Raw genomic sequence first — 12390 nt, forward strand, 5'->3', positions numbered from 1 at the left:
GGGAATACGCCTTTGTCCCTGACCACGACCTGCAGAAAACAGCCATCCGCCCAGACGTGAGCACAAAAAGGTCCCTCTAGCACAGCCAGAGTGCTGGGACAGTCCCTTCCCTCCAGGTTATCGGAAGTTCAGCTCTGCAGAGCAGTTGTGCTCTACCCGTCACGACCCTGCGAAGGGACACCCTCCGTGCCCTGCTGCTTCTGGCCGCTCGCAATGAAGTCACTGGTACCAGGCCAAAATTGAGCATCCGTGTCCTCAGAACACAGGGGCGGAGAGAACTACTCATCACCGCCTCTGACACAAAACAGCAAAATCAATTACAACAGATGACATCTTGCATACTAAGTATACACGTAAAAACGTTGAGATGTTAACGTTTGTCATTGCTGTACCTCCCGCAGACCCTCTTCCCTGAACCCCAGGAAATGCAGCAGGGTGCTCAAAGCAATAGAGAGCACAGACCAAAAGGCTGACTTGAAACAAAAGACAAATGGCTCAAGAAGCCTGCTCTACCCACAGAGGAAGCGACCAGAAGGGAGAGGAAGCGGTAGTTTAAAAGTCCACCTGAAAGAACGGCATCAAAAAACCGCCTAAGAGACCTCACAGTCAATCGTCGATATCACAAGACTTGTAATATTTCTGCGAGGGCTCAGGTGCTGCACTTTCTCATCCAGGAGTCTCACGTATAGGCAGGAGCGCTCTTGGGCACCCACCTCCACTGTCCATGCGACCACCCGCCGCTGAACACCTCCTCAGCTCCACAAACCACGGGGACATGTGTCCTTGGCTGCTGCTGACACGGCCGTGAAAGGGACAACAGTGCTCATATAATCCTTGAGAGGCAAGTACCTGGGGGGCAGTAACCTCCCGGGGTGCTGGGGAGCCCCTAAGCCACTCAGACAGGAGCATCTCTGCCCACATCCTCCGCTGCCATTTCACAGGGTAGTTTCTCACCAGCACAGCTGCTGATTAAAGCTTGCACTGACATCTGAAGACTCAAAGGCAAATAAAAAAAGCCCTACACTTCTTAATCTGATTCATGCTTTTTTAATGACTGGAGCTAGTATCATGTGGAAGGCATCTTCTGCAGGATACTACTTTGACCACTGCTGTTCATAAATATAAAAAGACTTGCTAATGCTCTGCTGAACTTCTCACGGAATTATTTATATCAGCACCTCTCTATTTTTTCCAACAATAATCTAATTCATGTGCCTCTTATCTTAGCTATGAAACAGCATGTTAAATCCAAGATCACAGCTCATTTAGATAAATGGAATTGGGCACATCCAGCGAGTCATTCCTACTGTGACATTTCTACTATTGACAGAGTTATTTCCAGGCCCAGCGTGGGCAGGGAACTGGGAGGACTCGCACACTTCAGCACAGTCACTGCCCCTCACTGAGGCAGCACAGAGCAGCCAAATTTTCCAAAGGGACTCTACCTGGGTCTAGTCACATGTTAATAAGCATTCTGGCAGCATTTCCCAGAAATAACCTTCAACAGTTACCTAGAAACATAATCCATCAAAATAAACCTCAAAATAAAGAAAAAAAAAAAAAGAACTTTTATTGGTAGATTGCGTTCTAGCTGTATCTAGAAGAATTAGTAGACAAACTAGAGTCATTGGTCAAGGGAATAGCTCAAATTAATTTCAAGGTTATTTTCTTAGACAGTTCTTTTATAAACACAAATAGTGCTGTCAGAAAGTTTCCCTTTCCTCATTCTTTGTTACTCTCCATGACGTCTTAAGAATATAGCTGAACCTTATGGGCCTCTATAGGACTTAAGAGCACCCAGTGGAACCTAAGCACTTAGTAGGTGATGAGCTGAAGTGAGCCTATTGCTCTAGAGCTTAAAAGTTAAATCATCTAGAATAGATTAAAATTTCCAATCAAATAAATTTAAAGTTCTCCTTCAGCACTGAACAGTTCCCCTTTTCTCTAGGGTTCCACCCCCAAATTCCTTTCTAATCTGAACAAATATAGTATTTGCATCCCCCCCCCTTTTTTAAAAAAAAAAAACAAAAAAAAACCACACACAACTGCTGGGATGATGCAGATATAGCACAGCCAAAGGATTTTCTTTAGATACTCGGAGCACTCCTGATCTGCATATTGATTTCAGCTCATCATTCTTCATAAACAAAATGGATACACGAGCGAGTCTGTCAATACATCTGCTGGTGCGTCTTTTTCTCCACTTACAGCCAGCAAGCCCATGCACAGAGATTAACGCAAACTTGTACTGCAGAACATAGGACCTCAGTGAGAACTGGCAGTTTTGGGGCAGTTTCGACTTGAAGCTGTAAAGCTGCGATGCAGTCAGAAGTGGTCACAACCATGCAGCCGCACCCATCAAAACGCTTCTAGTGCTAGGGCTCGGCCGAGGTTATCTCACTGATAACCTACACACACCCTGGGGACATTTGTGCAATGTGCACATCCACGCGCCGATTTTTCAAAGGACATAAAACAAAACTTGGCTGTAGCATGTAATTTCCCAGCACTGCATCAGAGTGGTGCGTGAGACGTGCTCCGCTCAGCCTTCAGAAAGGAAGCTGGCCTTGATTTAGAGAGATGTATGTGCTCTGTGTAAGTGCATGCGTAACGGCCTGCTACTGCCCATTAACAATTTTACACCTTCCTGAAAATCATATTTTCAGCCAAAAGAAACACTTCTGATTACTAAGACAAGGATCTCTATACCATATACCCCAGAAATTAATCATTCCTGTACTCCACTTAGACCCATCACAAGGTAGCCTGCCTCTGGAAAATTAACTGCTATGGGTCAGTCAAAAAGATAAGACAATTTCAGGATTGTCATATAATCTCTTACTCAGGTAGAATCCTCTCTTCAACCCTTCTCTCCAATAATCAAGTATTTATCGAATCTGGCATAAATGTTCAACCCATGCTGCTCATCAGTCTGGTTGGAGAGAGATGGTGGGGGTTCCACCTGAAGTCCTAGGGCGGGTTCTCTTCAAATCTATAAAGTTTTGGTTTTGGCCTCAGTGGAAGTAGGATTAGACCCTAAATAGGTCCACCCACAATGACATAGGGGAGCTTGAAATGGATGAAGGAAGACAGCACAAGGAAAGAGAATCTCAAAGCAGGATAGTTTCATCAGATAAGGGTACATTCTATGCAATAAAAAGCAGCTAACACCACCCTTATCTGCATTACATCAAATATCTTTCGCTTCCAAAAAGCCCTTAAGGCTGCAGAGTTTTCAGTTACCTTTCCCCCCCCTCTATTTCCACTAGCATTAATAGTCTTCTTTAGAAGTCTGCTGCCAGCCGCTGCATGGTGTCTCTGGATACCATGAATTAAATTCTCAGTTTTTCTGACTTTTTCCACCGTTAGAAGGACATTTATCAGGTTAAGCCCAGATTTCTTACCAGCAGAGTTTTGGATGACTAATCAAAAGACTGAATATATTTTAAAGATCTAATTCTCCCTTCACTATTTATACTAGTCAATGTCACTTTGACACTATTCTGGCTTTCGACTGCAAAAAACTTTCCAACTTAAATTCCCTTAAAATGAACATGCTCTCATAAGCAGACAAGAGTGCTATTCGCTCCATCTTTCCCTCCCCCAAGTTAGCTTCAGCTGTCACCAAAAACACAGTAAGCATTTTCCTTCTTGGGAACTATGTGTTCTTGCAGTTATATTCAGTGGACCAGAAGAGTCTGGCATCGGAAAAAGAACTATCTGATTTCTTGGACTCACTGCAAGAGAACCTGTCTTGGCCAGATACAGTTATTACCCCCAAGAACCAAGAATTCAGTTAAATTAAAGATGCCCTAGGCAACGAATATTGGCTATACAAACAGTGATCAAGTATTCACCCACTACAGATGTCGCTTTGGGGCTTTGACTGCTCTTTAAAGGGTGTTTCTTCCTGCAGTTATAAATAACTGCGAGCAAAACACTCACTTTGTAAGTTAACATAAAGATTTTCAGAACTGCCATCCATGAATCGCTACCACTATTTTAGTAAACGGAAAGTAGTCAACAGCTCTTGAGAACCTTTCACGTTTGTCTCTGTTTTCAGTTTGTACAGACCTGAAAGTACATTTCAGCTTAATTCAGACTGAGCATTGAAGTCAAGGTCAAATCTACTATTTTCGCCATGATTTGTATTGCCTTCTTTCACCTATATTCCCTGTAGTTTCTGTTTTTATACCAAGTTATAAAGAGGGCAATATGGCCTGCAAAAGCAGCTGCACCTTAGACCTACCTTGAGATACTGAACCTGGGAGTGCCCCTTCGTGTCAGGGAAGGGAGAGCTGCCGCGTTCAGATAGCTAATCCTTGTGTGACAATACTTCAACGCTGCGGAGAACACTACCTCTGGGCAGCAGCGAGGAAAAAGTACAAAAGGACAAAACAGATACAAACCCTCTTCCTAAAAATCTGCTCAAGGCAACAGTTTTCCACAGATCATTTCTACCACGGTTTCCATGTTTTGGCTCGCCACATGCAAGCCCAGTCCTCAGGCAGAGAAAACATCTCCGACAACTTCCAAGCAAGTCAGGTCTCCATCCAGATCTGCCTCTACTTTAAGCGGCCTTCTCTCCCTTCATTAATTGCCCCTTTCCATCACACTATTAAGGTATGGTAAAAGCAGGTCTGCAAGCACATGCCTTGCTGTCCCCTCCAGGAAGGGTCCTATCTCCATTCCACAGGACGGGCGCCAATGGGAATTTTATCGAATGTCACAGTGAACTGCATAGCCTCTGCTCTACGCTATGCTCAGGACAACCTTCTCTGTAGAGCTTTTCCATGAGGGGCTGTTCATCAGGTCTTATTTTTAAAGAATCTGGGCCAAGTCATCCCTGCTGTAGCTTTAATGACGTCAATGAGCTACAGCAGGGGTGAAATTGGGCCATTATTTTTTATGTCCATATGTCACGTGCCCATTAAAGAAAAAAAAAAAATGCAAAAGAAGATCAAGGAAGAACAGAAAAGTTATTGAATCAAAAGACTACCCTGTGCAGAGATTAACATCTACATGTGGAATGTCTCTCTTTTGTTCCTGCCGTACGTTTATAAATATAACAGTTTATGGAAAAAGAAATACTTCTGTACTGTCGAGGTACAATGTGAGTTCTGTAGCGAGAAGTTATATTCACATTTCGTATCCTGTTTTGATAAAAAAAAAAATAACAAAAAAATCTTTACCAGGAAAAGGCCTCTTCAAAACTCAACAGAAGTAAGCAATACAGTTGCCAGTAACCATTAGTTTCTCCACTGTAAGCCAGTATTGATCATACTCTGCATATCACCACCCAGTAGCAAAGCCCAATGGACCTTGTTCTGAGGTAATTTCTTAGTAAATCCAAAACAGGATTATACAAATATCAAAAGCAAAAATATGAAATACAAATTTAAACCTGGCCAGTGTTTTCTGTGAATATTCAAAGCCTCAAACACCAACATGGAAAGGGATGCAGCAGAGGAGACCAAGCCCGCCAGATGTAGGACACCAACCGTGAACAGCAGCAGTAACAGCCACCGCAACACATCGTGATTCTGTGCTGATTTTCAGAAGGCAGAACTGCATCGTTTATCTCGAGTGAGCGTGCGTACGTGCATAAGTGTTACGTGTTCCATCCATGTCGGAGGGCAGGCCATCGGGTACTGCCCCGGGCTGTAAGCAGCGACTCAGGCTAGCCAAACCACAAGATGCATCACAGCCAGCGAGACCTTCAACCAAAATTTCTCAACTCCGTATTTAAAAGCCCACTTAACTGACATTAAAGCATATGAGTAACCATATTTATATGAACATAGGTAAAATTACTCACCAATATGCTTAGAGTCACGCCAATATGCCTTTAAAGCTAGACAGTAAATTTTTCAGAACCGTCCCGAGCAGCACCAGATCACAGGAGCTTGGTACTCAGGGCCGCTACTTTGTAGATAACTTTTATTTCAAAGGTTAATAGAAGATTCCTTTGAAATCTTTGACCCTAATTCTCTAAGTCTCAGCTTCAGTCAAAGACTAAGTTTTCTTTGTAAAGCCTTCTTTCTAATTGTTTTCCCTTAGCATTAATGAGTTCTTTTTCCCACAATAAGCCAGAACAGTTTGGGGCTTTGCCTTTTTTTTTTTTTTTTTTTTTTTCTTCTTTAATTCTCTCCTCCCTCCCCCCCTCCATTCCAGCACTGGAATCAAAATAACTTGAGATGGAAAGCGTGTGACCTCTCAAGCCTTTATTTACAGTATCACAAACCACAAGGGAAGGATCTGTCCAAGTTTTCCAGCTGGAATGGGAACAGCAGGGAAAAACGTGCTCTCATTTTTGCTGCTGTGATATTTAACACATCACAGGGGAGAGAAGGATGGGGAGAAGGAAGGAGAGTTAAAAGCAAGTAACGATGCCATGGAATTATCAGTTGAAGAGGTCTCAGCCACACAGGTAGGTTCACGTGGTTATGGCCTCTCTCCTCAGAAATAGAGAGAGCTTTGTACATGCAAATGTAATTGCAAAACCAGTCTGAGACATATTTAATGGGGTTGCTTCTTGACTTTTACATTATAAAAGACTGTAAACTATAGAAGTCTTCTGGACTTCACCTGAATTTGTATTATTGCTGTAATGATCTCTCTTCATGCCGCCATCCCCCAAATTACTACAACAAAGACTGTCAAAACCAAGAAGCCTAGAAGCAGTAGAATCTTCCTCAGATATTTAAACAGCACAGACAAACACAAATGAACGAGGTTTAGATCTATAGAAAGTTACTTGCAGCAGGAAACTGTCAGTTTGTGGTTACAACCACACCAGTGTCACAGCTCTTTCCTCCCAGTTAAACATGTATGTCCAAACAGTTCCTCGTGTCTAGTGTTTCTATTGTAAAAGAAGGAAAACAACCAAATGAAAAACTCACCCATACTTCCACCAGAAATTTCAGAGTGCCAGACTGTACAAGAGACTATCTTTTTTGAAAAGGATCTTTCTGTATCTTTCCAAACATAAATGTTTGGCCTAGACTGTCAGGTCTAACTCTGTTTACCTGTAACTATCTCCTATCTTATGAGACCCCATTCCCCCTTACCTGGTAGCAGCTCCCCCTTCTCCCTGCCTGGCACTGTAACAAGTGCTGCACTAACCCACAACCTTTACACGCCGAGACAGGGGAATGCCACAATTGTACTGCTCGGTTACGCTGCCAAACAGGGTTCCTCTCCTTGCCAGTACAAAAGCAGCCATCACCCACCTCTCTGAAGTGTTATCACCTTGATCTAACTCACTGCAAAGTGTTCTGCAGTATAGTCTACAAAGAATCCAACACGAGGATAGATTTCTCTGCATTCAGTTGGTTTCCATAAACTCACCCCTTACAAGGGTACAGTTCTCATGTCACGGGTCACACGCTAAGTCCCCTGGTGTGAGACGCAGAAAAAGTAAGATTCAGCCCCAATTTGTGTCCATATAAAAGGGCACAGGGTTCTGGAAGGGGAAAAGCTTGTCACATTACACAGCCAGGGCTGGAAATGTACCTAAAAATCACAGCACAGCGTGGCACAGGCGCAAAGACAGGTCCTGCAGGCAAGGCAGGGAGTGCTAGAAGGGCATTAGAAGGAGCCAACTGCAAAGCAAACCCGTGCTTCCTTCTGACAGGACACCATACATTCCTTCAGTGACGTGCACAAACTGTTTGGAGGGGACACCATTTCCCCCGTGCACCAGACCTCTGTCCCCAGCCTGCCTCACGTTTTCTCAGGCTAAGGCACTCTGTAATTCCACCTGGTTTCACCTCATCTACTTTCCCCTCTCCTGTATATTAGCCTCCTGCCCAATGCCAGTCTCTGCCCCTTCTTACAGAGAGAAACACTTGCTGCTCATCCCACCCGGGCTCCTGCAGTTGCAGGACCGGTGGAAACACGAAAAGGCAGCGCGGTGCCCCGGGACAGCGAGAAGTGAGGATGCCGAGGGACAGAGCAGCAGGTACCTCCTCATTCTGCATCAGCATCCTCCATCTCCCCCTGCCACACTGCTTCCCCCGCCGGCTTCTTGCCAAGGTCCCACAGCTACGCTTCCAACATCACAGGCACTTACAGCTTGTGTACCCACACATGGCCCTCGGATTCTGCTCTGCCTTTCTGCTTGCACCAGGGATTGAGGACGCTTTCCTAGATTTTGAAATAATTCTATGCAAAATACTCCCAGGTATGACTCGGAGAGGAGCCTTCTCCCATCATTTTCACTCTGTCCAGCAGTTTGGATTCAAAGCCTCCGGGTTTGGAAAAAAACAAAGGGCTGCACAGGGATGCTGGCAGAACAGAGGGGAAAATTACCCGGTGCCTACAGCATTTTCCTGGACATTGCTATTCAGCTTTTTGCTTTCGTGAACACTGCATTCCCTGACGAGGTTTAAAACCCATTTTTCTCCCTACGTTCCTTACCTGCCAATCCACGGACATTACTTGCTCTCTAGTGACGCAAGCTGCACGGCCTCATTTTGCTGTGAGTACAATTCTGAAGGCAGTTTCCCCTCACCTGCCCAGGAAATTAATGACCACTTGGGCGCCTCTCTTACCGAGGATCTCAGCCCTATTAAGTCCTTCAGGAAAGCGAAATGAGTAAAGCCACAGCCTCAGGGCAAAGCAAACCCTTAACATTGCTAAGGATTGCATTTCTTCTTTGCTGTTACCACTAATTCAGAGAAACACGCTCTCCTCTACCACAGCCTACAGGGGAGCAAAGGGGGAGTGCATGATCTAAAGCAAGGGAGGCAAAGCTCTTGGGGCATAGACGCTCTCCCTCAACACAGGAGCACAAATTCACATGGCAATTAATGCCTCTACGAGCATAAACTCCTCTGTTAAAGCTGCTGACAGCAGCTTTTGTTCCCAGAGAGACCTGCCTGCAGCTCCTTCTGAGAGCTGCGGTAGGCAGAAGAGAAGCTGCCGGGCTCTCTCCCGAGGAAATCAGGTATCCCACAGAGGGACAAGCCGCAGCACTGGGAGCAGCCAACCCAGACTGGCCCTCGGCTCTGCTAATCCTGAACAGAGGGGCTTTAGGGAAGGAATCGACATGGGGAATGGTGACGAATTCATTGGAAGCCAATTTCCCGACAGGAGATAATTAAGGTATTCAAATCACCCTTCATTTTCAAGGATTTCTGGTAAAGATATTACATGTTAGCACAGAGCTGGTGTCACTGCAGTTTCAGTGTAACTGCTGTGACCCTGAGGTATAAATCCAGAGAAACTGAAAACACATTTCAGTCTGATAAGAACAGTCTCAGATCCAAACTCATTTATACTTCCCTCTGTTCTTCCCAGCAATTCGTTGCTCTTAAAACAAAAAACAGCAATTTTTGAGTTTTAGCATCCAGCAGCAAAAATGCAAAGTTGCTATACCACAGTATCACCACAAAGAGAAACATTTGGTGGAGTTAAGAGTTAAAAACACCGTTTCTGACAGAGGAAAAAAAATTGAGTGGTAAAGAATGTACTGGAGGAAAATAAGAAGATGCAAAACTACACAGTCAGGCTAAAGGCCAACACCCCATCTATTGAAAAACTCCTGTTCAGCCACTAATTTTGTAGGCAGATTTAACACTATGAACATTACATTTCTAGAACACAAAAGAGGTTTGGTGAGAGCTGGACCATACACAGTGAACCCACAAGCAATGCTCCAAAGGTTACAGCATAAGGGAGTAGCGGGTACCCACGTTCATAAAAAGCATAAAATCTCTTAATATTTCCTTGTTAAAAAACACCACAGGGTGCTTGCTCCCCCATCTACAGTCTTTACTGGGGAAGTTCTGCACGTCAATCCTCTTGGCAATGTAAAGCAAACTGAAAGTTTAGAGGGCAAAAAAAGGTAGAAATTATCAACAATTTTATTGTAGTACCAGAGGCTGCACACTGTTTATTTCAACACAAATAAAATGGAACAAGGTTAAGATTTTTTTGGGAAAGACTCACACAAGATTTAAATATACAAAAATAATTTATGTTAATTGCACATCCTGTGAAGCCACTCTCCCTTTTAATTTATTTATTTGAAAGATTTTTAAATAAACAAGGATGCTGACTAAGCAGAAAACAGCAGGGAGCACGAGTTTTCTTTAAAAAGAGGTTTATTGCCAATACTCTATGCCATTTAAGCCAACCATGTCCTGTGACTGCCAAGCCCTTCTCAAAGGCAACTCATCCAGCCATTCTTCCAGACTCCATTTTATCACGTTTCCCCTGAGCATCTATTCAAGTGGAACCCAAGCTAAGGTTAATCCCCTCTCTTACCAGCAGCAAGCTAGTATCCGTCAGACTCATTACCATTCTCCCTAGTAACATCTAAATGTTTTTTTCTAATATAGAACAAAAAAGAAGAGCCATCCAGCCGAAATGCCAGAACCTACCTTCTGCAAAAAATCTCTCTAGGTGCTTCTGAATGCAGGAGGGAGTGAAGACAGCATTGCTGAAAAAGGATGTCACTGTTGGTCCACATGTGTCAACATCCTAGAGAAAGATAAAACAGAGTTGCTTAACTGCCATGCCCATGGGAAATCAACAGCAAGAATAAAGCTGCATTATTTTCACACTTACACCATGCTAATGGCTCCTATGCAAACAACATAAAGCTACAACATTTTATAATTGCACATCAGAGTTTCTCTGCAGACATCCCTCCGGTATGTCAGAAATTCAATACGTGATAGTAGGCGGCAATGAGCACCTCAGGGATTTAAAGTGCGTTCCAAGCCATGAGTCATCGTCATCTCTAACTCATGGAAATTTAAAAAAAAAAAAAAAAAAGAAAAAAGAAAACACACACGTGCGCACGTTGCACTGCCCACTCTCATGTGCTCCCTCGGTACAATACCATAACTTGCCCCTAAAGCATTTCCCTTTTAAATAGGGTGTTGAACGATTTCCACAAAGGGGACACCGTCACAGACAAAAAACATCACATCGCAGCGTTCTTCCAGATAGCTCCCCGGAGACCAGGCATGATCCCACATTTGAGGGTGGAAACAGAGCTGCAGCTGCCTTTATAAACCGCACAAGTCCTTCCACACCTGGAGGAGGAGTGAGGGGAAGGCACCTCCCATGGCTGCCGCAGAGGACGGTGCAGCCAGGCCCAGAGGACTGCAAAGGCAGGGGTGGTGAGCTGGCAGCGCCCAGGAGGACGGATCCAGCGCCCTTCCCACACAGTTTGGGAAATGTCAACCCCAGGCAGCCCATTTACACCTCACTTTCCAGCCATCAGCTACCTCCTTTCCCCCAAGGCTGATTTTTGTCAGGAGAGCTGAGGGCCAGAAGGAACTTGTAACCGTTACCTGTTGAGCAGCTTATGTGGTTTGCTTCCTTATGCCAAGCAGCTCTTTCTAAGAGATTCCTTCAGGCAGAGTCTCATCATTACCTCCAACCACTGGAAACTGTTTTAAAGCATCTGGTTTGCACTTTAGGGCACACACGTGTGCTCCCCCCTCCCAGCCATCGCTCCCCTCTCTTCTTATTCAAGTATATTCAAGTTCCTTTAGGTCTTCTTTAATTTCTCGGCTTATCTTTGGTTTCTCTGCCCCTGCTGTCCTCCAGGGAACAGCCAGACCAGAGCAAGGGCTCTGGGTAGCGCAAGGCCTAACCGGGCAGGTGGAGAGGGGAAGGCTGGAGTATTTGCAGCCGTTTCTCCGACAAGTGACCCACGGGCAGCCAGCACGGCCTCAGGAAGCCGAGAGAGACGAGAAGACAGCTTGGCTACGTGTGCAGGGAGGACGGGGCCTCAGCGGCTCCCACACGCTCCTGAAAACCACCCGCTCAGATGAAACCTGCCTTTAACTCGCTGAACTCCCCGGCAGCAGAAATATTCCTTTCCCCTTCAGGTCAGGAAGGGCACAGCTGTCCTGCCACGTAGCAGGAGCTGTGTTTTGCACCAAAACATGCAAATCTGGGCCCACATCCACACAAAAAAGGCATCTCCTTGATCGGGACCTGGATCCAAGCCTTAAGACCAGCACCCAGAAACAAAGACTTACAAAAAAACCAAACCAAACCAAACCAAAACACCAAAAACAAAACCAAAACAAAAAAAACCCCACCAATGTATTCTGCTCCCTGCTCCAAAGAACATGAAATGCTTGGAAAAGCCATTGATATCTTTAGCTGCAATACCCTGCTTCAGTTAACAGACAGATTTATGTGTTACCAACAATTAAGAAAAAAGTAACCGCTCTTTACTCTTGTACCTCCTTGCACAGCAATTTAAAAAAATAATAGTGCTTGCACAGGTCAAATTCATCCTGGAGGAAAAGCAAATGTGAGTAACATTTCAGGACCATTAATCTCGGAGATCTCACCAAGAGCAAGCAGGCAGACAGCTTAAAAATATATTTAGTCCACAAATGCTTATTAACGTCATTT

General features: G+C 44.6%; 1 protein-coding gene across 12 annotated transcripts in view; it reads right to left on the minus strand.

Moving 5' to 3' along the window:
* PITPNM2 (phosphatidylinositol transfer protein membrane associated 2) overlaps positions 1-12390 on the minus strand; it is a 142164-nt gene that overhangs the window by 115204 nt on the left and 14570 nt on the right. For 11 of the 12 annotated variants that reach the window (XM_087754946.1, XM_087754945.1, XM_087754950.1 and 8 more), the window contains exon 2: positions 10389-10488. The gene's annotated coding sequence lies outside the window, so the exon portion shown is untranslated. Of the gene's footprint in view, positions 1-10388; positions 10489-12326; positions 12346-12390 lie in introns of those variants that run through there. The other variant, XM_087754942.1, reaches the window with a different exon arrangement.

This window comes from Nipponia nippon, unplaced genomic scaffold, assembly GCF_047370975.1.
Source record: "Nipponia nippon isolate SJK-2023a ecotype South Korea unplaced genomic scaffold, ASM4737097v1 scaffold_18, whole genome shotgun sequence".
Taxonomy (NCBI): Eukaryota; Metazoa; Chordata; class Aves; order Pelecaniformes; family Threskiornithidae; genus Nipponia; species Nipponia nippon.